This window comes from Eulemur rufifrons, chromosome 2 (genome assembly GCF_041146395.1).
Source record: "Eulemur rufifrons isolate Redbay chromosome 2, OSU_ERuf_1, whole genome shotgun sequence".
Lineage (NCBI taxonomy): Eukaryota > Metazoa > Chordata > Mammalia > Primates > Lemuridae > Eulemur > Eulemur rufifrons.
Genome location: NC_090984.1, coordinates 3,136,165 through 3,163,045, shown reverse-complemented (window position 1 = coordinate 3,163,045; position 26,881 = coordinate 3,136,165). Strand labels below are relative to the sequence as shown.

The 26,881-nt window shown below is 46.5% G+C and overlaps 1 pseudogene; it reads left to right on the top strand.

The window, feature by feature from the left end:
* The first annotated feature begins 254 nt into the window (after positions 1-254).
* LOC138380932 (collagen alpha-1(IV) chain-like) overlaps positions 255-26,881 on the top strand; it is a 43,990-nt pseudogene continuing 17,363 nt past the window's right edge.

The window sequence follows — 26,881 nt, the reverse complement described above, 5'->3', positions numbered from 1 at the left end:
GGAAGACTTCAGTGACACACAGGAGGAGCCCACTAAAATGACAAAATTTTCTTTTAAGCCTGAAAACAGTGAATATGGATGAGGATGTGTAGCCACAGGAGCTCTCATTTCCACATCTGCCCCTGACTAGACTGGCATCCCTCTGAGCGTGGAGGACACGGGCGCCCATCTCGGCAGGCTCGCCCATTGTAACAGGGACATTTGGTGACCGCTTGCTAAGTAAGTGAAGGAAGGTGAAGCGAGACAGGGCCCGGATGGCACCTCACCTAAGAGTCACTTGGGAGTTCCTCATTGTCACTTTCAGGGGGGTGTTGCAACGGTCTCGCCAATGGTCCAGCTGGCAAGAGTACGCTACTGGTACTCACATAAATGGGCCTGCCTGCAGCGTGGTGGGAGAGAGGCCACGGACAGGTGAGCGGGAGGCTGGACCACAGCGTGGAGCCGGGACAGGGTTGTCGGGAGCGAGGGGCAAGATGCCAGGGCAGTCTGGAAACAGGGGCATTCCAGCCAGTCTGTTCCCCACAGACCTTTTTGAAGGCCCAATACATACATATTTTTTATCTCCTGTGGTCTAGTGTACTTCTGTCTACATGGAAAGCTGGTATTTACAGACTACGTGTGTGTGTTTGTTTTATCTTTGAATATCTTACAAGACCTCAAGTGTAAAGCACTCCAGTGGTTTTTAAAAATTAAACTACTTTGCATGACTGCTGTGGAGAGCCTGCAGAAACAATCCTAGAAACAGTGGGTGCAGCTGTTTATGTATTAATTATCCTGCTGACAAACCCTCTTTCACTTCTGGAGCAGCAGACGAGAGTAAGAATTCCTAGACCTAAAATGTTTTTTGAAAGTAGGCTTGAAAAGTCACCTTTTGTTCATTTGATACCTTGAACATGATTATGATACAAACAAAATTGTTTACAATATTTGTGACTGTGCCTTGGGAAATGGACAGGCTGAGTTTTGGATAATTACAATCTGTTGGTCAAATTTCAGCAGTGAGTGCGATTTCTCCTAATTGTGCAGAAGTGCTGTAGAGACCACTGTCCACTTGACTATGGTTTACAATTCTGGCTGTTGGGCGGAATCTAGGCTGTCCATGTGCAGCAGGGATTTCCCAGGCCTGGCGTTGAGCTGTGAAAGGGCTGCTCTAGTACTTTCAATTCACGTGGTGCAAAAATACTTCAGTGTTTTGAAGTTTCTCAGTCAGATTAAGAGCTCTTGAAGGGTTGTTTAAATAATTCTTTCTTGGAAGGCGGAAGTGTTAGTTATGGGGAAGAAACTATTAGGTCATTAAATATGGAATGTCCGATTTCAAATCAAAAGTGTAGTTTATTATATCTCAAACAAGAAGCAGTAAAATTAATCAAAGTATGTGCCTAAACTATCGATATGGTTTTGCCGTCTTAATGGTAGCTTGTTTGTGCCAGCAGTGAAAAAGCCTGGAGAGCGAGCAGCCATAAAATCTCGAAAGGCGTTTTCCACAGCTTGCTGAGAATTGAATATTTTTCCTTTCAAGAAGTGGACCAAAGTCAGGAAGAAGTGGTAACCTAATATTTTTTCCTGTTTTATTTTGTAGAGGCCATGTGGTAAAATATTGTTCAAAAATGGCTTATACGTGGGCAGCTGCTGAGCAGAAGATGAAGACCCCCCCTTTCCCAAATGTTGTTTAAATTGGATGCACCTCCCTGTTCCTTCTCTTCACAGGACAGATGCCTGAATTGTCACCCTAAGAGTCAATCCTTGGGCTTCACTCCTTTCAGAGTTTTTTCAAAAATTTTTAGCAGTACAATCCTTGTTTTTCAACTAATATGCTATACCTCCATCATGTAAGAAACAATTTAAGTGGTGCTGGTCTGGTTGAATGGGGCTTGTGGTGCCCAGGCCTAGGGGCCTCCGGGCTTAGATTCCAGAACTTTCCACAGGAGCCACTGAGACACCTACATGTGGCCTTGGGCCTCCCAGGAGTGCAGTTTGGGAACAGTATTCTATCTGACAGGCGTGTGCTTATGCATGTGTCCCTCTGCAACACCAGGACAATCATGTCTAGATTTTCATTTTGATATACGTGGACATCAACCTCCAGGGCTGCATTCTGACTTCTGTGGCCCCTTCCTTCATAAAAAAGATTAAAAATTAAATTTACTACTGCACAGTTATATGTAAATATCTTAATATTACATATTAAGATATTTTCTTCAACCTAAATGTCTCTTTTTTATCCTGATTTTAAAATAAATTTAAACATTAATTTCTAACAGCATTATGGGCCTACTGAGCTCCTGTGCCTAATGGGTACATTGAAGCCAGCTGAGCCCATCGTCTCAGGGATTGTCCATCCACGGGCCACTCTCCTGGGAACAAGGAAGATAAACAGGCAGACCTCACCTTACAGCAGTGACAGCAACTATGTTACAGCGAGACAGTGTCACACTGGAAAACAGGAAGGAGTGGATAACTTACATATGCCATTTAATTGTGTTACTTTCACAAAAGCATATTAAAAATAAAAACCTTTCCATTTTGAAATAAGTAAGGATTTGTACAAACAATTGCAAAGACAATGCAGAGATTGCCCAGATACTCTTCACCTGACTCCCTGGATGTTAATCTCTTACATAACCACAGAACGTTACCAAAACTGAGAAATTAACATGCCTGCAACCCTGTTAACTAAACCACAGACTTTATTCAGATTTTACCATTTTCCAGGGATACGTAGGACCCCACCCAAGGCCCTCACTGCATCTAGCCGTTCTGTCATTCCATCACAAAGCCCCTGGCACGATGAAGGGCTTGAGTCCACCTGCTTCTAGTGGCAATGGGAGCCTGGGGATCATTAAAGTGTAAATCTCTGCATGAAAGCACTTAAATTGTTTAATCATGTCACCAAGTGATGATAAGTATGGTCACCCACCATCAGGATATTCGTAGGCTCTGCTGCCTTAGCAACGTGCCACAGCCTGGGTGGCTCACACATCACACATTCTTTCTCACGGCTCTGGCCGGAGGTCCCAGACCCAGGCTTGGCCAGCGTCGTTCCTGCTGAGGGTCCGGAGGGAAAGGCCCCGCCTTCTTGCAGGTGGCCATCTTCTCCCACCTTGTGTCATGTCATCTCCCCACCATCCTGTCTCTGTGTCCAAAGCTCCTCTTATTACCATAGAGACACGAGTTGTAATGATCAACACCCACCCTGAGGACCTCATTTAACTCGATCCTGTCTGTACAGGCCCTGTCTCCAAATGTGCTCACACTCTGGGCTACTAGGCATGAGCACTTCAACACACAAATTTTGAGAGGACACAGTTCGGCCCATAACAATCAACCAAAGTGAAAGGCTCCTGAAAAAGCAGAGTGGAGGGTGCCAGGGAGACGCTCACGGCCGTCCCAGGCACTGGACACTCACGTTGGGTGCAGGGGCTGCCTCTGGAGTGGAGAGTCTCTGCCAGGAACGGCATGTGTGACCTGCCACCTTTAAGTTTCTTGCACTTAAAAGCACCCCCAGCCTGCCAGGATTGACAGGCACGTTGTACACATTTGCACCCGAAGGCTGAGCTGGAGCCCGCGGGGAAGGCAGGTGCTCAGGCATCTTCCTTGTGCTGCCGGACGTTCCTGCACAACCCCGGGCCTTGGAGGTGCTTCAGGTCAGGCTGTGCCTGTGCCTGTGAGCTCTGCCTTACTGGGGGGTGGGATGGGGCCTGGCTCATCGTAAACATAAGTCAGCTCAAGGCATTAAGAGAGCGAGGGAAAGAAGAATTGGATCAAAGTGGATATATCATCTGTAGTCTCCTGAAAGGATCTGAATCAGGTTCTGATGCCAGGAGAGAGAGATCCGCAGGGAAAACCACTGAAACAGACTCTGGGGATGGGCTGAAATGCAGTTTAAGGGCTTTGTGTGGGCCGCTGCAGCCACAGTAGTGGACATGGTCTTCCTGCGTGTTTCTGTTGAGGCAGGCATATTATGAGAGGGTTCTGGAAGGAAAGAAAGGGAAAATGTGGCATCAGAACAATACTTGAACTTACCAAAGGGCATGTCCAGACCCACTCATCCCAGCTCACTCTAATGATATTCTCTCTAGAAAAGTCCACACTTGGAGAAGCTTTTCTGACCCGAGGCCCTGGACAGTGGCTCACTGCGGAGAGTAGGGCACAGGGGTGGGAAGGGAAGACATCTCCATTTTAGCTGAAACACGGACGCCTCAGGCATCAGTATACGTACGTAAGTGTATGTACTTATATTTGGAAACCAAAACATGTACACACTGTATTCATAACACAGAAATAGAAAGCAAAGTGTAATGACATCTTTGTTTTATGGAGTGTGCATTCCACAAGTATGGTGTGATTTATCATTTATCACACACATACCAAGAGTTTTCTCTTTTAAAGGAAAGTATACTTTTATACAAAAATAAAGCTTGATTTTTTTTTACTTTAATAAAGAAAAAAAGATGAGAGCACAAAATTGTAATATTTACCAAATAGGAGTACAGGTCTAAAGAGCTGCAAAGACACTTACCAAGAAGGAGGTTCTCAGTTTTATATTCCAGAAGCCCCTTGCTGGTTCTGAGATGGCAACATTAATCAATGACTTGGATGGAGATATTTAATAACAGTGACGAATCTGTGCAGCACTTCATGGGTTATAAGGCACACTTCCTTTACAGAAGGCAGACTTATTTAATTTGTAAATAGCACAAAGCTGGGAAGCTGGGAGGTAGGTTTACACCAGAACCCCAAAAGACCCTGGTGGGTTGGGATGTGGGGGTGTTCTATAACTGGGTAGAACTCAATCACCGTAAGTGCACTGCTAATAAAAATCCCAATTGCATTTTGGATATGGAGAAATCATGGCTCAACTAAAGCTTATGTGAAATAGAACCTAGAGGTTTTAGTAAACTAAACACCAGGTATGCTAATAATATGATACAGTTGCCAAAAGAGCTAATGCAACTTAAGCTGCATTAGTAGAGGTATTAACTCTAGACCAAGGGAGGTGCTCATCTTTAATCTCGACTGGGCAGATCTTGTCCAGAGATAAGAGGTAGTATACATATCACGGAATTTAAGAGTATGGGTTCTGGAGTGAGTTTACCTGGGTTCACATTCCCACTTTTACCACATCCAGCTGCATGAGGATCTTCAGTATGTTGCTCAACCTCTCTGTTTCTCACTTTCCCTATCTGTCAAATGGGGTTGGAATAAGAACTATCTTGTGGGATTGCTTTGAGGATTAAAGGGAACTGTCTTAGTTAGCTGACTGGTTTGACTAACAAAATAACACACACTGGGTAGCTTGAATAACAGAAGTTTATTTTCTCATACTACTGGAGATGAGAAGTCCAAGCTCAAGACGCCGGTCAATTTGGTTGCTGATGAGGGCTCTCTTTCTGGCTTGTGAAAAACCTTCTTGCTGTTTCCTCAAATGGCCTTTCTTCTGTGTTGTGTATGGGGAGAGAGAGACAGAGAGAGAAGGAGAGATTGAGAGAGAGAGAGAGAGGGAGAGAGAAAGAGAGAGGAAGAGAGATCACACTTGTGCTCTTAGAGCCTCTTCTTATGAGGTCACTCATCCTACGGAATCAGAGACTCATCCTTATGATCTCGTTTAATCTTACTTACCTCCTAAAGGCTCCATCTGCAAATGCAGTGACATTGGGGGTTAGGGCGTCAACATATAAATTTTTGGGGGTGGGGCACATTTCAGTCCATAACAGTGACCATAGAGTCAAAGCAAATTAAAAGCATTTAGAAAAGAATCTTGCACACAGTCTAAGTACTCATTAAGTGATAGTCAATACAGTCTTGACTTTGTTATTTGAATCTGGGCACTGCTTTAATAGGAGCATAAACAGACTGCATTAGGAACGATTTCCTATGAGGAATGTTTAAAGGATGTGAAATATTTAGACTAACAGATAAAAATTTGGGGCGATGTGCCAGATGGATTCGCAGGCTGCCAGGTGGAAGTGCAAGAGCTTTGTTCCAGTCGACTGCGAGCGTGAAGTCTGGGCACACCAGCAGGAATTATGGGAGGACAAGGGAGCATGAGGTGAGGGGCAGCCTCAGGATCAGCATCTGCAGTTGAGCACGAACTGACACATGTTTTCTTTTCGAGAGGACAATTCAGTGATAAGAATCAAACATGGTAAAAATGTGCATGCCTTTTTACCCAGCCGTCTATTTGGAGAACTTTTTCAAAAGGAAATAGTCCAATGTGTATGTACACAGAAGTTATTACACCATTATTTGTGATAGTAAAATATTAGAAACAGCCCAAATATCTCAAAATAAAGACTTGAGTAAATAAATTAGTGTACATCAAGGAAAGAGAATGTTATGCAGGTATTTGAAACACATGTGTGTTCTCAGAGATGTTTTTGAAATTTTGAAATGTAGGAAAAACATTTAAAATAACTGTGTGTTTCCAAAGGTACGCATGACCTGTTGATGAGCAATTAAATCAAGACTTAGAAGAGTATGTGGCGAGTAATCCAATCTTCACTAAAAAAAATAAAATAAAATAAGAGCGGGCAACGTGGTGTGTTTGCAGGCTCCCTGCTGCCAGAGCACGCCCGGAGGATGTCGCCAATGTGTTGACAGAGGTTTAGACAGCACAGTGGGATTGTGGGCACGTGGACTTCCCCTTCTCTATATATTCTAATTTTTCTATAATAACACAGACTACTTCCATACAAGTGAATCTGTACAAATACATAAAATGAAGGTGATCTAAAGACCTAAGACATTTTGAAAGTTAAATAACAACATGATTTCAAGGGAATTATGATTCCAGTTCTATGCAAGAACACTGAGACTTGGAGTGGGCTTGGGACCTGCCTGGGACCACCCCACTGCGGGCGATGTTGAGAGGTGAACTCGGTTTCCCTGACTTGACCTCTCCGTGGTGAGTGGCTGTCTCTGGGCTGGGTGGGCCTATGGGGTCTCCTGACTGTCAACTCACATCATCAATGTGTGGCTCCATGCTGGGGGGCCACACTGGTGGACAGCTAAGCATGGGTTTGGCAGATCCCAAGCCATTTCACCACAGCCCAGGATGTCACACCCATCCAGCCTCTGAGAAGCCCTCAGGGACTGGGGACAGGGAAGTCCCAGAGGCAGTGGCTGTGGCTGTGGAGAGACCCCCAAGCAGCTGCTCACATGCCCTCCACAGCTGTTGCCAGGGCACCTCCAGCTTCAGAATATTCTTGTCTTTAAAAGGATTCTTTACAGTCAGACTGTCTTGGGTCAATAGTCTCCATCTGCACTGTCCAGCAGAGTAGCCACTAGCTACATTTGATGATTTAAATTAAATTTAAAATTAAATAAAAGAAAAAAATGTAGTTGTTTTAGCTGTACTAGCACAAGCGACTAGTGGCTGACTAGTGCAGAATTATAGAACGGTCCCACTGTGGTGGGTAGATCTGTGGGACCGCACTGCTTTGTATGCACCCAGGACTTTGTCACCCGACTGATGTAGCTCCAACGCTTGGCTCTGCCACTTGCCAGTAGACCAGATCTCTAGCTCACTGAGGACAGGCCTTCCTGGCTCATCCCAGAGCTCAGCACATAGTAGACACTGTCAGGGTTTGTTTATAAATTAATGAAAAATGTAGGTAAGGATCTGGCACAGAGTAGGACCTCAGTTAACGTGGCCACCACTTGGTGGGCATATCAGGAGAAGAAGGAAGCCCCCATCACCCTCCCTCTCCTCTCCTCATGTAGATGAGCTCGTGGATTAAGAGGCTGTCTGTAGCGTGTGCAATAAATACCTCAAGGATAAGGTCATTCACAAGACTCAGACATTCACGATATTGCTAAATGCTGGCTGCCATGAGCAATTTGTCAAGAACCCATCTGTCACTGAGCATGGGCAGTATTCTAACATGGCAAGTGAAATTGTCTAATCCTTGTCTGCACTGTATGAACCACCAGGTCTGTCTGCTCAGCAAGGCAATATAGGGAGAGGTGTCTATGGGGGGAATAATCATCGCCAATGGCCTGTCACATCTTCAGAATCCTGACTCCGCGGCACACATGCAAGGCTGCAGGGAGAGTGACACATGCTCCACTAGGATGAGACGCCTGGATCTCCCAGGGTCTGCCTGGGGAACTGGTAAGCTTCCTGGCAGCGCAGCGCAGACAGACTCAGTGACTCCCGCTTCCTCCGCTCCTCTTCCCGTTTGGCACGGCTCTTGTTTAGGTTTGAATCTCTCATCTGAATTCTGCTGGGGCTGCCTGCTCTGCACAGCTACAGCCCTGTTTCATCTTGTGTATCTGCCACCCTCCCCATATCCATTTTAATTGTCCCATTTCTGCCATGTTTTTGGCACCAGGGGTCTTCCTAACAGGGCCCAGAGAATATTCTATGTCTCCTGATTAAATCTGTGAGGGTTTTTTTTTTTTTTTTTTTTTTCTGGGTCATACTGGGTTCTTTTAATTTCCTCCTGTTTGTTACTTTCCTTGTCAGGGACATTACTATTCCTGGAGTTACTACCGTGTGTGTTTAATCACTTGCAAATGAACATGTAGGAGGATAAAAGAGATCATTTTAAAAAGCAATGCCAACCTTCCAGAAACCTTATGGCAGCCATAGACCTCAGTTCCTGCATGTTGAAACACAATAGGAAGATTTCCATTCGGGTTGCATTTTTAAGGGGGATATGGAAAATAGCGTTTTTGGTTGGGAGGTAGAGAATTCAAAATTGTAGGGTGAAGAAGTTGGTTTAAACCACCCTGTGTCCTCTGCCCCTTCTACTTGCATTGTCACAGGACTGTGCCACTGGGTCATCTAGAGACCTGCTCTCTTGTCCTCTCCCCAAACAAACTGAGCTGAATCCTTTCAATCGATGCCCTGGCGCCCTCTCCCCCGGGCACATTTTAAGCATCCTAATGTGTGTTTCCTTCAGGGCACAGGAGTCCTATCTCAATTACATGTTTCAGTTCTTTAGATGAGGCACAATCTGTCACTCTCCAGGTAGCTTAGGTAGTGGGAGCATTTGGAGTGCACTTTGGGGCAGTTGTCTCCAGCTGTGCCTAGCCGGAAGTCATCACCCTGCCAATGAGTCAAAGGTGACGTGATTCCAAGATGACTAGAAATGGGGTGGAGGGGGGTGTCCAGAAGAAACGAGGCAGCTGGGACACCGGAGGTCGTCCCTGCCTGGAGACCCCTGGGGGCACAGGTGCCTGTAATCGTGGGAGTCATGTGCCCCAGCTGTGTGCTCAGGGTCTTTGGAGACGCACAGGCCGCCTGTCTTTAGGGTCTGGCGAAGCCCTGTGGGGTCTCAGCTCTCGGCTGGCAGCCCCCTCTTTCTTCGCTTTTCTCCTGTGCTCCACTTTTAAGACTGTCATGTGCCACTGACTCCTTTGACGTTCCTGTCTGTCTTCCTCCATCTCGCTTACCCGCAAACGCCACCCTTGGCTGATTTCTGCTGCCCTCTTCCTGAGCTCAAGTGGTCAGCATGATTGGAGAAAATGACACAACCTGATTTTACTCTAAATTCACTGTCACAAACCCTCAAACGAGCAGGTGGCCTTGGCCTGCTGTGTTTCTTTAACTCTTTTCCAACTTCTCTGATGCCCATTTGCCATCTTCTCCTCTCTGTGGAGCCTGTAACACCCTCTCTTCTGCCTCCTGCTCTACCGATGACCTGATCTCCATCAGGTGGGAACACACACACTTCCCCCGCTCCACATTTATAGAGCCACCTGCGTTGACCCCCTCCTCTCCTTTCGCTTGTTTCTCTCTCTGCCCGAATCTTGCTTGTCTGCACCTGCTCTGGGGTCACCCTGCCCTAGCTTCTCAGGGAGGGGCTGCCTTGGTTAGCCTCTCTCTGTCCGATATTAATTTCTCCTCCTCCATGGGATCCTTCCCTCAGCGTTCCCACATGCTTGGGGCCTTCTGTCTTTAAATAATCATGTGCAGGACTTGACTCTCTGTCCTTTTTAGACCTGGCCACCTGTCCCCCTCTTACCATAGCAAAATCTCTCAGAAAGATTCATCTGTGTGTGCTGCCCACACCCCCTCACCACCTGGACCACCTGCACACGGTGAAGCTACTCAGTGTGGGCTCCGCCAGAGCACACCACTGGGAGCCCTTGTCTACGTCACCAAGAACCTCCATGTTGCCAGATCCCAACGATACATATGTCCTCATTTTTCTCACTTCTCAGAATCATTCAACACAGTTAACCCATTGCACGTTTCTGAAACATATGCTTTGGCTAGAATGTAACCTCCAGGATGCAGGGAACTTGTTGACCCTTTTATCACTGTCAGTTAGAGGTGGCTGACTCACTGCAGTGTGAATATGGACAAGGCACGTTCCCCACATGCTGGACTTCTGGGAGACGCTGCTCTTGGGGTTCTGCTCCTGATTCTCGTCCCCCTCTTTCTCCACCTTCTTCTCCAGATCCTCCTTCCCAGGGCACTTTTCAGTGTGAGAGCTGCAGGGTTCTGTCCTGGACCATCCCCGAGTGCTCATGCCATTCCCATAGTTCAAATCCCAGGCTCCCTAATTGACATGTTCGACCCTCGTCTCTCTCCCGAGATCCAGCCCTGAATGTCCAGCTTCCTGGTGAACTTCTTTAATTCAAAGTCTCATGCACATCTCATGTTTATTCACAACAGAGCTCATCTCTCAGCCTTCCCCCTTTTCCATCCAAGACATCGCCATCCACCCGACTGCTCGGGAAAGAACCCACGGCTTGTCTGTTTCCTCCGTGTCCCGTGGCGCACACCCACGGCCCATCTCATGAGCACACTCCACCAAGTCTCCAAGTGACAGGGCATCACCAACAACCTCTCTCCCTGCCACCCCAGCCCAAGCCACACAGCTGGCTCATCTTCACCCCCCACGAGCTTCCTGCCTTTACCTGTTGACTGCTCCCCTGGACACCCATCCAGGTCACCCCATGGCCACCAGTGAGATCCTTAGAGCTCGTCAGGTCCTCTCCTTACCTGCTGAGGGCTCTTCAGCAGCTTCCACTATGCTTGGAAGGAAACCCCAGCTCCTCTCTGCAGCCCGCGAGGCCCTGCGTGACCAGGCACTGTGCTCCTCATTCACAGTACTCAGGACTTTGCCTCCAAATGCTTTCCTGCTTCGGATCCTTTATGTACTCCTCTTTCTTCATAAATGCTTTCTGCCTCCCTCTTCCCGGTGGAATTGTGTTAGTCCTCCAGGCTCAGGTCGCCTCTCACTTCCTGAAAGGCCGTTCCTCCACCGTGTCATCACCGCCACTCTTTCTGTACTTCACAGCACTCATCAGAATTTCATTTTTTTAAACTTTACTGACTTTCCTGGTTATTGACTGTCTTTCTCACAAAACTGCAAGTTTTCTGAGGACAGGGACCACGTGTGACTTGTTGGCTTCCATATTCTCAGGGCCAAGCACTGTGTCTCGCCCAGAAATTGTACCCAGTAAATATTTGTTAAATATTGAGCAATGTTAAGATTGACTAAGTGTGACCTTTTAGTCATATTCATTGACTAATTTCTAATATGGGGTCAAAGTCTTTTTGGTACCTCAGTCTCCACCCCTCCCTCCTTTCTAGAATATTAATGAAAAAAGATTGAAGAGAAAGGTTCTATGTAAATGGTGATCTTACAGTTTCTAAGAGGCAAAGCATACTTTACTATTTTCAATTGAAAATGTTTTTCTGATTATCTGATTCAGAAATGTGCCCCTGCAATTATTTTCCTTGCCATGTGATTAATCACCAACATGTCATATTTATTGATATTCATTTATAATGTTAATGTTTATTCATCAGTCATGAGGCCCCTCCCCAAAGCTGGTTACAGATCTGAACTGCCAGATGCTCTGATTTCCTCGTGGCTATTAGGCTGTCTGGGGCTGGATGTGGCCTGTTTGCTGAGATTTTATTTAAAGGGTATGTTCTATGAACACTTTGGTAATTCAAGGATCAAAGTCTAACCTTATCAGCACTAGATTTCCTTTCCATTTTGAATATAAATAAAAAGGAAAGAATATTTCTAACTGACCTTTTGAAACAGCAGTACTCTGCTAAAATGGGTGGAACGCACCTTTTGAAACCTATGAAAATGGAACAGCCTCTTTGTCAACTCGAAAACCCTCCCACACTGTCTGTATCCATATACAATTGCTTAAACATTCAAATTCCCTACCGTCATAGAGTCAGTCATAAAACAAAAAAGATAGAATAGACTGCTATTGCGGGTCAAAATGATAAAATCCACAGAACAATTTAGAGCTGTCATGTCAATGACACTTCATTAAAATATCCACCCACAAACCAGAATGGCTACCGAGGAGACCCAGAGCTGAGGACGAGCTCGTTAAGGAGACAGAAGGCACTGAAGGGTCTGCTGCACTTGGGTTTGGGCTCCGCTCCCCTACGCCCACCCCTGCCGGCTTTGTAAGAAGTACCCTCTTTAAGACTGCCCTTCCACATCGGAAAGCGGGGATGAAATGCTACCCTGCCCAGGTACAGTGTTCTGTGCCTACTTAGTAGTAGTATAAATTTTCTCCAACTCTATCACCATAACACCACTCTCTCAGACTGATCGTGCTTACAATTTTACACTCCAAATCCTAGACTGAAATAAAATTTCTATTATTACTAAGGCTGTTTACTTAAAAGTTGCCATTCTGATTCTTGGTTTAAAATACACCAATTTTTAGACATCCCTTGCTGTGGGGCAGCAGTGCTCAATTGGGAGTGATTTCACACACTCCTGAGCTTTGGTAGTGTCTGGAGGCATTTTTGGTTGTCACATTTTCAGCAGAGGTTGCTACTAGTACCTGGGGATGTTGCAAAACATTCTACAAAGCAGAGGACACCCCCATGACAAAGGATTCTCCCATCAACTCAATAGGTCAGTGGGTCCATGGCTGAGAAACACTGCCACAGGGTTTTGTACAGCCAAACATCCTTTTGTTTTTGTTCTTTCTTTGTTCTGGACCTGACTAAAAAAAAAAAAAGTTAATGAATTATCAGGTAAATTTATCAATTTGTAATCTATAAAAAAAAAAGATTGCATTTTGAGTATCCAGATCACACAAACAGATCTGGGCTTGCAAACTATTTATTTTGGAGTTTTAAAACGTTTGATTTTAAAATCATTGAGAAAGGCAAATAAGAACTTTAGGCCCAGAACACTATGTAGATAAACGGTGTGGTAACAATAAGTTTACAGTTATTTTAGATATTAGCAGTTAATTTTCTGAATATCCAAAATGATTACACATCAAAGGGCCCTACAAGGGGATCTCACACATTAAAGAAACTAAAAGGGAAACATGTACTTTAGAGGAAGTCAAATAAAAACTGTCATTTTCTAATGTTTTCCACATGCATATACTTAAAAAACCTGCAGCCTGTTTCCTTGGCTTTTTGGACCCCAGACACCCAATGTGTGTAAAGGAGGGGCTCAACCTAGCCGGCCCCACACCTCTTCTCATTGAAATTCTGGGGTTACGTAACAGTTCACTGTTCTAAAATTAGCCCGGCGGGTTGTATAGGCATTGCCAGGTTCACTGTATTCTTGACTTTCCCCCTAAAACAAAATGTTTTATTCCTCTTGACTGGTTCTGTCTTTCCCCTTGATCTCTGCTAGACTCTTCTATCTTTAATACGTCCCAGGAAACAGATGTTTTAATGCAGTTTCATTTCAAAACCGGATGCTTTCATCTCTGATCAAATAAGAAATGACATGTTTGCGGAAGCACGTTTCCTCACTGGTTGCCACCGTTGCGGAATGACTTTTAGAATTTTATAGTTCTGTGATTTGAAATGTCAGACGTGTCAGCGGGGGCCGTGTAAAGCCCTTGGAGTTATGTTCTGATGGTTACTCAAATATTCCGGTAAGCTGGGCGAAATGACTTCCAGGGAGCAGCGCCGGAGCTGCTCGGGGAGACAGAGGCACGCGGACGCCCTGGCAGGGGCGGCATCGGCCCTTTCGGCGGAGGGTATCTGGACAGGAGCTTAAGTAAATTTTCAAATGCACCCTCACGCCTAAAATTCTTTTTCTGTTGCAGCGTGGTGGCCCCAGAGCCTCAGAGTGGGCGTGCACCCTGGCCTGGACTGCCTCTGTCCTCACCTGCCGTAGGTGACGCCAGACACGGTGACGAAGGGAGCAGCATCCTGAGCGCAGGGAGGCTTTATTCACCAGCGTGTTGCGTTTTGTGCTTAAATGTGCAATGTGGCCAACTCCAGCATTCCATTCATATTTTCAGAATAATTAATTAGTATTTTTAGCATGCCATTGTTTCCTTGAAAAACAGTAGGGGTTTTTTGTCCTCTCCTCTTGGAGTGATAAAAAAACACTTACTAATTGACATTCGGCTTCTGGTTATTTTCCTCTTCTCACCATAGCTCTTTGTAAAGGAGACTGGAGGTGTGTTCCCACGGGGGTAGGTGGCCAGGGCTAAGCCTGGAGTCTGTCCTGGGCCCTGCTCAGCCTGCAGCAACCAGGCAGGGACTCTGCAGTCACCTCCCCCGCTCCTCCCACCACCCCTGGTATGGGGATGTCTTCTCCTCAGGGGCCAGCCCCCAGTGGGCTTCAAGATACCCCAGGAAATGAGAACAACTTCTGCACGCGGCAGGAATCCCACCCTCCCCCACTCCCCAGTGCGACAGACCCCAGGCTTCAGGGGGTGTAACGAGAGTAGCCAAGTGCACACAGTGTGGACAAACACGTCAGACGCACCGAGTCCATCCGACAATCTAGTATGTGTGATAGCCTGGTGCCTCAGCTGCTTTCTGATTGAAGAGGCCAGAGAGCCTTATTATAAAATTGACTTACAGCCAGACACCTCTTAATATGTTTGTCTAAATCCTTATGGTTTGTTTCTATTAGTATTTTAAACTTCAATCAGTGATACTCTGTTTAATATCTTTTCTCATAGAAGGTATTATTCATAGTGAGGGTTGTATGGTCTTAAAAAGACACAAATGAGAAAATTAAAACAAACAAAAAAACAGCTCTGGGTGGAGCTCTTGCTGTCTTATGTGAAGGAAGCATCTTAAATTGCACAGAGAACATGATTGATGGAAGAAAACCTTGATCACAAAGAAAGGTTTACCACTAACCCACACACGTAGCATTTTGTAGGGACAGTATTGGAAAAGATGTGGAGAGATCCCCACGCATTGATGAGAAAGGATCGTGTGCACTTTAAAATAATTAAATGTCGTCTGTGTGCAAGGGCAGCAGAGATGCTGGAGTAAAAGCTCTGGTGTTTCAATTATCGAACTCCACTTTCCCACCAGCTTCAAAGGAGACATCTTCCTTCACTCCCAGACAGTAGTCTATTTGTGTCAATTTGTTCTATTTTCATCCAGGATGAAAAACTGACTGTTGGGGCCCAGTCTGGCCAGATCTTTACTGGCACACGAGACAAGGAAAGACGTCTTCATTTCCTGGACATTCCAGACAACACCTTCCCCTGCTCCTAAAGGGCAATCTGGAGCAAAGAAGGTTTTTTATTTTCTCTTCTGAATTGTCCACATAAGGGCCTCAGCTCTCCACTTTCCTAGCCGTAGAAGGTGGCCCTTCAATATTTGAGACAGAACCTATATGATTTGAAAGCGACCACATCATTTTTGAAAATCTTAGAGTAAAGATAGAATTCAGGATATTTTACTTGAAAACGTATGTTTTTGTAAAGCCGTGAGGAGAAACCCAATTTCATTCCTGACAATATTTTAAGGTCTTGTCTCTGCAATTTTCTTTCCTCCTCGTTAGCCCTAGAAGGACTGTTACCCAGTGGGTCCTGGTGGGATTCTCAGGTCTGTGACACTCCCAGATTCGGAACACGTAAGTCTCAACCTAGCCCTGAACACGTAGCTGGAAGGATGGAGAGAATGTTTCATTTTTTCCTTCATATTTTTGAACCATTAGGTGTGAATGAAGAATTTAAAGGATTCGAGACATTCAGTTCTTTTCGAGCCTGTGTTGAGAGCAAAGGAAAGTGGCAGAAGGTGAGAAAATATCCTCTAGTGTGTGACGGCTCCTGGAGGGGTGTGGCTGTGGGATCGGCCACATGCTCTCTGGCAATGTTACCTGATGCTGATTTTCTCCTTTGCAAGTATTTCATACTCTTTTTAGGTATCTGCAAGTTCTTACAGTCTTATTTAACTCCCTGGTTATCAAATTCACGTGCATCAACGCCTGTTTCTTTTCAGGTATGACGGCTGCCTGTGAATGAGTCCTCCTGCAGGAAGTATAATGTTTTGATATTATATTCTGGAGATAAGTGTGATAGACTATCCCCCTCTACGGAATGTAGATGAGTGAGTTTTTGAAGTGTTAGAGGCATTTGTGTTTTAAGTGCTCAGGGCAGGTGATAAGTGAGACTGAGTAGCAGGTATTGATACAGGATATTTCTCTGCATCCATCAGGATTTAGTAACCAACTTAGACATATTAAAAAACTTACGTGTTGCACCCCCTAGATCTCTTGAAACAAAAAAAAGCACATTTCAGTAAATACCATCAAAACAAACAATGAGAGAAAAATTTTTAAAAACTTTATTACTTGTGCAAGTATGCAAGGAAAGGTAACATTAAAAAGAGAAAAGAAAATATATATTTTCCTGAGTTCCACCATACAAAACTGAGAAGAGAGCTTTCCCATTTCCCTTTTGCATTGGTAGATGTGCCAGGCTTCGTGCTGGTCTGCGGAGGTGGAGAGGTGGGTGGTTGTAGAGAATTCCCAGACACTGGGCAGGGCTGGGCGCCAAGGGCAGTGCTTCCCCCAGCAGCCGCTCCCTCCTCTCCCCACCCTGGGTGCTGCCTCTGAAGTCCAGGTCTGGGGAAGGAGCGAGGCAGGAAGAGATGTGCTGCTGGTCCTGAGCAGCCTCTCACAGGGGCAGTCGGCTCTGACACACAAGGCATTCACTTACTCCTCATGTGTTCGGGTTTTATCCTTTGAGTGTCTGTTAGCGTCCTGGGGCTGTCTTAACAACCTACCGCAAACTAGATGGCTAAAGCAACAGTCGTCTATTCCCTCATGGTTCTGGAGGCTGAGCAAGTGTCAGTAGGGCCACATTCTGCCCCCCACCCCCCCCCACCGAGACTATGGGCAGAGCCCTTCCCTGCTCCGGTCGTGCCAGCCACCCTGGGTGTGCCTTGACTTGTAGATGCATCACTCCAGTCTCTGCCTCCGTTGTCACCTGGGATGTAGGTCATAGTCCCAAAAGACAATCTCTTTTTTGGCTGGAGGCTGAAAGAGCTGTCCGTGAGCCCGCAGAGCACACTGGAGAGTGGACTGAAACTAAAAAGGTGAAACACTCTGCGTTTTCATGCGATGCAGATAGCGTTTCTGTGGCATCTACTTTTGAAAACCGAGTGTTTGGTTTTGGGAAAGAATGGCGGATCTCACACACACACACACACACACACACACACACACGAGGCTGACCCAAGCGAGATAATGAAGCCAGTGCAATCTTCTCTGGTTAATGCAGCCAATGCTAAATTTTCAAGGCAGTATTTGATTCCTCAGCATTTATCTTAAGGGATATGGATCAAAATACCTTTGAACCATTTAGAATCAAGAAGTTCTGAGGCAAAGAAACCATATGAAATGTCCTAGGGTTACCAATGTCACTGTTTTAAAATTCTAGATTTCTCCCTTAAATAGAAGGATGGCTGATAAGGTCACCATTGTTAAAATAAAGGATTATATTTTCTCACCCTAAAATTGTAGTGTTGGAAAGCTTTATGTTTTTAGGCTGTGAGTAATCACCATAAAATAATGTATGCTTTCAGGTTGAGAAAAACATACATTGGTTATAATTTCTTACATTGGTATTTAATTTTTATTGATGAATATTGCCAGTTCAACATTCACTCCTTCTAGCATCTTCTTGGTTGCAAACATCAAGGATAGAAAGATAGGAAACCTTGGTCCTGCCCTCAAAGCCCTGAAACACAAGTAGAGAGACAGATCTGCAAACAAATTGTAATGGAGCAAAGAAATTTCTAGAATGAGGACTATATACTACAAGGCAGCCTGTGCATACAGGAAGGGCTTCATATTGGAGTCTAATGTTAGCTGGGATTTAAGGATGCTTAGAAGCTAATATTAACTCAAGAGAAGCAGTCGGAAACTACCACAAGGTCTTTCAATTAAATAATGAATTCTCTGTAACTCTCTGCTAAAATTTCTGGCAGGTGGCTGGTAGAAATAATTTGTTGCCATTTTTGGGATCAGAGCAAATAGACGATGTCTTCCACCTTTCCTGCTAGGTCCAAGTGCAGCGTCCTGGGTCACAGGGATATTCTAGCACAGGCAGCTCAGACCAGCTGGGGCTGTGCAGTAGAATCTTCTGTCATGATGTTCAAACTGGCAGCCACTGGCCAGTGATGGCTATTAAGCCCTTGAAATGTGGTTAGTGTGACTGAAGAACTGGATTTTTATGTCATTTCATTTAAATTCCTAAATAATATCGAATAATGCAGAGAGTCGCTTTGACTCTCTCCATATGTTCAGAGGCTGAGTGGTGTTGGATGTGTTTCCAGGAGGCAGTGCGTCACCGTTAGCTTAGGAAGGACACCTGCTCCCCTCCTCATCCTGCATTGTCTCAGCTCTTAGGAAGCAATATGGGCAGGAAAATAAGGCAGCCCTGTACAGGTTAGTCCCAAATCTGCCATTTGTCTGACTTAGAGCAGGACACAGAACTTCTTCAAGCATAGCCTCCACACTTGCGCAGTGGGCGGGTTTTACCAGATGTGCCTAATTCTCATCAGCACCGAGCAGGTGTGGCCATAAAGTAGAGGCTTTGCAGGCAGAAATGCGTGCATCTGGGTCCCAGCCCCTGTACTTCCCAGCTGTGTGGTGTTGGATCTATCACCCAAGAAGTATCTGCTTCTTGTTCTGCTAAGTCCTGGGTTTAGTGTTTTCCCTGCAGAGTTGCAATAAGGATCAGAGGTGACATATTATGACAGTAGGTGAGTCATCAATGGCAGCCATTTTTTTAAATCTAAAGATTGTACACATTTTGGGTTGTCTTTGGTTGTCCAGCTCCTTCCTTTGAGAAGTCTGTATTATGTGCACACACGTGTGTGATTCACATAGATCTAGGAACCTTTGGAAGGAGTTGTGAAAAGGAGTTCAAATTAAATGAATTGTGTGAGAGTTCAGATTCCTCCAGGTCAGCAGGGAGTCGGAAGATGCCTTTCTCAGGCCTTAGGGAACAGGCCATTGAAACAGTTATTGAAGCCCTTTCTGTTTCCACGTGAATGCTGGCTCCCAGGATGCTGGAGGGGAAACCGTTGGTGGGTGCGGGCATTCCTTACAGATTTAACTTTCCAGGAACTGAGAATGTTCTATTGTGTGTCTCTTGGGAAAATCCCTGCAACTCTTCTGAATCTCAAAATAAATAATTATAGAGTTGGCCCAGTGCTCACTTCCAGGGGCTGCTTCTCTCATTGGTGCCCTGAAAGTTCTTATCTCTTCCAAAGTTGGGGTGTGAGCATAAAAGGAAAGCTGCTCCATGTCAGTGGTGACCGGACTTGGAGAGCAGTGGTTGTCCCCACCCTCACTGCTGCTCCACAGCCACCTGTGCTCAGAAGTCACTTCTGCAGTTTCTGGGCCCAGCAAGCCACACATGGGCACCTCCTGCCCGGGGCTGAAATGACCGTGGGTGTGTGACAGGAGCAGGGTAAAGGAAGCTGCCTGAGGGCCATTCTAAGAGCTGAGTGCCCAAGGCCACACCATCACCCCTTGCTCCTTCCCGGGCTGTTTGGAATGTCTCATAAAATGAGTGTTTTTCAGAAAAACACAAGAAGTTCAGCTGATTAGGACTTTGCCGTGGAATTACTGGTTTCTTCTAGAAAATGGATAATGAGGTCTGATTATGTGCCCATTCTTGAGGAGGGTGGCTCCTTGAGTCTGTTGGTGACTGTGCTACTGCCGCGATAGTGTGTCCAGTGTGTGGTTTCACGAGGCTTTGTTCCCACAGGGCCCACAAGGCGCACCAGGGCTGACGGGCCAGCGCGGAGTCAAGGGAGAAGCTGGCAAGATGTATTTCGACCTGTGGCTCAAGGGTGACAAAGGAGACCCTGGTTTTCCAGGCCAGCCCAGCATTCCAGGGAGAGCAGGGTCTCCTGGGAGAGATGGCCATCCGGGTCTTCCCAGCCCCAAAGGCTCCCCGGTATGTTTATTTCCAGACTTGAAACAGACTTGAACATTTACAAATGTGCATCTGCAAAGAGTAAAGGAATAAATAATTTGCATCGCATCTATATATTTTCATTTGGATGGTGATTGACACAAATAAACTTGTTTCATGGTTCACGGAAGGACTCAGGTCTGTAAACCTGGGTGTGGGCAGTGTAGACTTCAACAATTGGGTGATAATGGCTCAGTCTCTTCAGCTGTGTTTGAGCAACTGAACAGACAAGTGTTCATATCTCTTCACCTTGCATAATGGTGAAATCTAAAGTTAACGGTGATCAGGTTATTGTTTGAAAGAGGATTCCAGATAGAAACCTCTTATTATCTGGAGTATCTCCCTAAGTAGGGAGCGGGAGGGAGAGCGATTACTCAGCTGAGGGAAAAGAATGTTGGTTTCACTTATTAACTAGAGTGGCCCACTGGGGGGCTGCTGCGGTGAATGAATAGTGGAAGCCGGTTAGACTCTGGCACTCATTGACTATGATGGCCGAGGAATGCGACATGGGCAGGGATGCCGGTGCGCCTACTGATAACGGTTTTCCCCTTTTCACATCAGGGCTCCATAGGATTGAAAGGAGAACGTGGCCCCCCTGGAGGAGTGGGATTCCCCAGTAATCATGACACCGGCCCTCCTGGGCCTCCAGGATTTGGTCCTATCGGCCCCATTGGTGACAAAGGACAAGTGGGCCTTCCCGGGGGACCTGGGTCTCCAGGCCTGCCAGGTGAGGCCTGGGAACCTCGAGGTGCAGCCGCCAGGTGCATGAGAATCCGGGGCTCAGAGAGGCAGAGGACCTACCACTTGGGGAACCTGCGTCCTTAAGGCCACATGTGGCCTTCTAGGTCCTTAAATGCAGCCTTTTGACTGAATCCAAATTTTACAGAATGAATCCTTTTATTAAAAGGGGTGCAGCAGAGAAGAATGAAGCTTTTCTTGCCTCCTTTGGTGCTTAAAAAAGAATAATCTTGAAATCAGAACTGAAGTCAGCCTTTATGTAGGAGTAATATCAAACCGAGGTCACTTTTTTCCTCTTTATCTCTTTTCTGTTTTTTCTCGATGAGCCGCCCATTTTGGCGTATGTCCCAAGCAATGTGACCTCCGCGTCTCCACTGACACATAGGTGCCTCTTGAGTAACTTTACAACAGATGCTGTCTCATGATGGCTGTTTAATTCCATGCTGGTTTCAGCCATCTGCTGACCATTTTTCAAGTGGTTCATGTGCCGAGCGCTACGCTGAGTGCTCACAAGAGATGGTCTCTGCCCTTGCACGGCCTGTCCACATGTTTTGTGGACACCCTGGGGCAGGGACTCCCCGAGTCATTCTCTACTGTATTATCAGGGCCGGAGGGGAAAAGGCTGTGGCCCTGGGCCTTGCACACAGTGGGTGCTCAGTAGTGACATGGTACACTCTTACGGTTCCCTAGAAGACCCTGGAGTGGGAATGGCTGCTGTGTAGAGGAGGGAAGAAAGGTGCATTACTAGGACATTTTTGAAAGTTGTAAAAGGGAATGAAAGGACTTAGGGTGATTAAAAATGTGTGACAAGTAAACTCTGAAAGACGTAGTAACTAAGTAGCTGGGTAATCAAAGCGTCCAACAGGAATGATGTTGGAACAATTATACTGCACCCTTCTTGCTCACACGTTTGCCGGTTCTGTAGATCACCATATAGCTAGCCCAGCTATAATCGATTCCTGTCCCCATGTGGGACTATCATTTCATAATTAAGACAAAGTGTAAAGCTCATAAACATTCCAACATGGGAAATATTATCCAGTCTTGATGGGAGTCCATGTGTCGCATGCTGATGTGTCTGTCATCATCATTCCGAGTTTTGTTTAACCACTGAGTGCTCAGTGCTGTTATGACTCCGCTGGCAATTGTTCTTTGTCTAGCAAGGGTCCCAGACATGTCTCTTTTATGACTCCTGTAGCAGGAGGATGACACTGAGCAAAGGCACCTCTGATCACTTTCCCTCCTCGTTTCACAGTGAACAAATCAAGTGTTCATTGTGCTGTGGTGCCTGCAAATTTGCAGAGCTGTAAGAAGGAATTAGACTTTCTTTTTGGCCAGAAACTACCATCAGAAAAACCAAATGTGTACTTCCAGATATCTCCTGGCGAGATGAGGGATGAAGGGTCCTGAAGGAGGATTGTTGATGGTGGGGTTGATCCTCTGCCCACGGTCTGTGGGGTTCCTCGGCCATCCAGGCCCAGTCAGCTTCGAGATTAGAAAACTAGCCTTCTTTGATCTGCCAGAGCTGTGTTTCACTTTGATGATCGTAAAAGCCTGGTTCCCAGGGACGTAGACGATAGCAGATATTTTCTAGGGTCAGTCAGTTGGTGTTTCCCACAGTCTATAGATGAAGAATGTGCTGGCTGTTCTGGGGCCGCCCCACATATCTGGAATTCTTACAAGGTTTGTGAAGATTCAGTGCACACGACCTTGGAGGTGACCGCCTCTGTCCTCTCTTGATAGCTAGATCCTGACACCCAGTGGATCTCCCAGACATGAACGGCCAGGCAGCCGGGCTGCCCTTCCTGGCTGGGAAGCAGAAGGGGTGGTTTTCCTGTGCTGCTCAGGGGAGCACAGAGCTGCCCCGCTGCACCGTTAGGCGTAGTGGGTGACACGTGATCATCCCTTTATCAGGTTTGGATGATTTAGCGCCAAACGAACACAATTTAGGTCAGTCTCAGAGCAACTTAGAATTTGTGTGGCAAGTTGAAAGAAAACAGTAAAACCATTTTGGTTTTTTGAGACAGGCTCATTAAGAAATTACCCAAGGCCATCCACATTATATTGTTGATTTTTCAGCTTTTTGTGACTTTAATTTTGGACTCTCAAGGAATTCTTGAAACAAACATCTTGATCATTTTGGACATACATTTTGGGAAGAAGGGTAGCTCTCTGGAAGAGTCTAGAAACGTAGAGGGAAGAAATGGAAAATGTAGACAGCGGCTGCTCTCTCTGGGTGCACATGGTGCAGTGTAGCAGCTCACTCACTGAATGTCTTTGCCTTTGTCCCCAGGTCCAAAAGGTGAAGCAGGAAGAGTCGTTCCCCTTTCAGGCCCCCCTGGAGCAGAAGGACTTCTGGGATTCCCAGGTTTCCAAGGGCCTCAAGGTACCGTTAGAATTCCAGCCCACCTGGGTACCCTGGGAGCTCCCTCACGTTCTTCTCACGCTGACCATTGGTCTTTCTCACAATAGGTGACCAAGGCTTTCCTGGAATGCTGGGAAGGCCAGGCCTCCCGGGAGAGAAGCTGCTACACGCCAGCCAGGGATTGGATTTCCAGGGCCCCCCCCCACCCCCGGCCCCAAAGGTAAACCTGCCTCACGACCCCTTTGGTCCTCCCACGGATCTGGTGAGAAAAGAGGAGATAGCAGACATAAAACACCACACACGTTAGTGACTCAGGTGTTAACTGGGGCTTTCAAAAACGTCCATGCAGTTTTGAGGACAGGGATTTCAATCACTTTATCCGATGGATGCCTCGCGGTGGAGGAGTTTGTTTCTAGAGAAGATGGGACTTTAGGATTGTGCACGCTGCCTGGGCACCACCGTGAGTGGCATTTGTTTAAAACCCACCCTCGAGGGCTTTCCCCGTATCAGAGAAGAAAACTTCCGTGCACTAGGGTGGGCTTGGGAGTCAGAGACAGGGCTTTGCTCCTAGGAGAAAGACCCCTATGGAAAAGGGTGTCCCCACAGGGCACTAGCATTTTAGGACCATCACTTCCTTCTGAAAACTTTAAGGAAGTAATGAGGACAATTTCACCTTTTTTCTTTTTCTTCTTTTTTCACATTTCTTAGGTCTACTTGTTTATCGTGTAGACTCTGATTAATAGACTTGTCATTACAGACCTTGGGTCCATGGCTGAGAAGAAGGTGCTGTGAGCATCAAAAGGGGTGTGTTGTGTAAGGAAGTTTGTCTTCATACAACACACCCTGTGACCAAAACTTCCCCAGCCTCCCAGGCTTTGTGTCTAGAGGCTCCACGTCACACTCTTGTGTGGACTATTGTGCTTGGGGAACCGTAGACAGCAGCGCTTTTCTCCAAGAGCTGTGTGATGCTCACACACAAGGCTACTTCTGCTGGGCTCAGAGGGCAGCAGACCCTCTGTGTTCAAGAGGGACAGATGCTGAGGCCATCTCCGTGCCCGTGGACTCACCATGTACCACAGGAGTGCCCTGTCACCATCACCACGGAAGGCCTCCTTCACAGAGCCCCGTGGCCCCTACACCTGCATGGAGGCGCAGGCGTGGTGGTTAGATGCACTCACTCCCGGACCCCGTCTGTGTAGCAGCCACACTGCGCGTGCGATTCAGGCCTACGCCTCTGCAAGCTTACACGTCACCACTGAGCATCACATGTAAAGGGTCTAAACCTGTGGTTGCCAAAGTCACTGCCCATCAGCACCTAAAAAGCCCATCAGAGCCAGGCCCAGTGGCTCACACCTGTGGTCCCAGCTACTTGGGAGGCCCAGGTGGGAGGATTTATTGAGCCCAGGAGTTCGAGACCTGGGGCAACAAAAGGTAGTGAGACCCATTTCTAAAAACAAACAAAAGCCCATCTGAGCCTCTGGGGGTGTGGCCCAGACAGTTGTTAGATGTCTGGTGGCTCCAGGGTGGGTGCAGCCTAGTTTGAGAGCCGGTGGTCTGAAGTGCTCCTCAAACTTGAACGTGTCCACAGATCATGCAGGATCTTGTTAAAAAGTGGGTCTGACTTAGCAGATCTGCGGGGTCTGCATTTCTCACGAGGTCATGGTCATGCTCTGGCCCCTCCAGAGTGCCCTTCTCAGTCTGCAAATGCCAAGGGAGTTATTTGTTCCTATTGGGGAAGTAGGGCAGGAAAGAACAGCTGAGGAGATAGAACAAAGGAGAGGAGGAGAATCAGCATGAGAGAGAAAGAGCAGAGTGCAGGTGCCGGAAGGGTGGGCTCATCTGGCCTCTCAGGATCGCCCCCAAAGGGCTTGTCTGGTGACCATCTCGAATCAGGTCAGAGACATTTGGGCAAGTGCAGGAGAAGTAAAGAAAGTGGGGAATGGCATTATAACTGGGCCGATTATGTTGACTCTTCCGCACAGGTGTCGATGGCCTACCTGGAGAAGTGGGAGACCCCGAGAGTCCAGGTCGCCCAGGATTTAATGGCTTACCAGGCAGCCCGGGTTTGCAGGGCCAAAAGGTGGGTGTGATGTTCCCTAGATTGCTCTCTCCCCCTCAGCTTTTTATTAATGGGACACAGAAAATGTAGGTTACTAATCTCACAGGATAGGCTGGAGCAACATGTTTTGTTTTTCAATGAAATGGCATAGACTAGAAAATACCAGAGTACATAGCACATGGCGCTAAATATTTTGAGGGGAGACATTTGTCCGATTTTGTGAAACATTTGTTTCAGTCTTACGAAACTGTATGAGATGTTTTTGTGCATGTGCGTGCTGGGTCTCAGTGTGAAACGTGTTTCTCATGGCGGGCGGCAGAGGAACAGCTGCGGGGAAGCCTCTGTCCTGCAGAGGTCACAGCCAACCAGGGGGTTTCTCAGTGCAGGTTCCTCAGCCTCGGCGCCATTGGCATTCTGGGTCCAAAATCCTTTTCCGTGGGGTGGCCCTGTGCCTTGCAGGACCTTTGGCAGGAGCATTTCTGGCTTCTGTCCCTGAGACATCAAGAAATCTCTGCCCCCACCCTCAGCTGTGACAACTGAAAATATCTCCAGACATTGCCAAACGTCACCTGTGGGACAAAAGTGTCCCTGCTTGAAAACCACTGGTCTAGTGTGACTTTGGGATTCTTTTTGTCCTCAAATATTCTTCTACCAACTTTCTTATACTCAAAATTCTGCTCAGCAAGTGTGAATGGCCATTAAATGGGGTGGGGACCCTGCAGCTTTGGGGCCACATGTGGCCTTCTGGATCCTTGAGTGCAGCCTTTTGACTGAATCCAAATTTTACAGAACAAATCCTTTGAATAAAGGATTAAAAGGGTCAGTTGAGGGGCCGAGCTCGGGGATTCAAGGACCACATGTGGCCTTGGGGCTGCAGGTTCCCCATCTCATCCTTGGATGTTCTGATTATAAGGAATGGAAGTGAAATTGCTGGAAGGTGTTGGTGCAGAAAGGGAGAAAGAGCCAAGGGGATGGCAGAACCAGGTTGGGTCGGCTCACTTTCTATCAGGAGAAGGCAGGTGGCCTCATGGTCCTGGGGGAGCTCCTTCCTAGGAGATGCCTGGCATCGTGGTGCCTTCTCTGCATGGCAGAGATGGAAGGGAAGGCTTTGGAAGTCTGTCTTTATATAACATGCAGCATCTTCCTTTTATAATGTACATTTGATTTGAAAATTTAGTCAACTGTGGTGGCGTGTGGATCACCTTAAGCATGCAAGGCTCAGGAGTTAGTTAATGCCAAATGGAATCGGAATGAAGGATTTGATTTGTGATTTGAAATAGTGTGCTTTTTAAAGAATCCTTTGGATGGAGTTCCTTCCATTGTGCAAATTTCCTACTGGGACATGAGAGAAGTATCCAGTACGCACTCATGTCCTCCTTATCTGGAAGTGTCACTTGCATGTAGTGGAGTGCTGTCATTTCACATCCACCTACTTGCTTCAATGAGTACAAGTACAGTCTACGTCTGTGTCTAAACTGAGGCTATTTCCAATGTGCCGTTGCTCTCCAAAATACTTCCTTCATTTCTAATCAACTGTATTTGTCAAAACCCCTGTATTC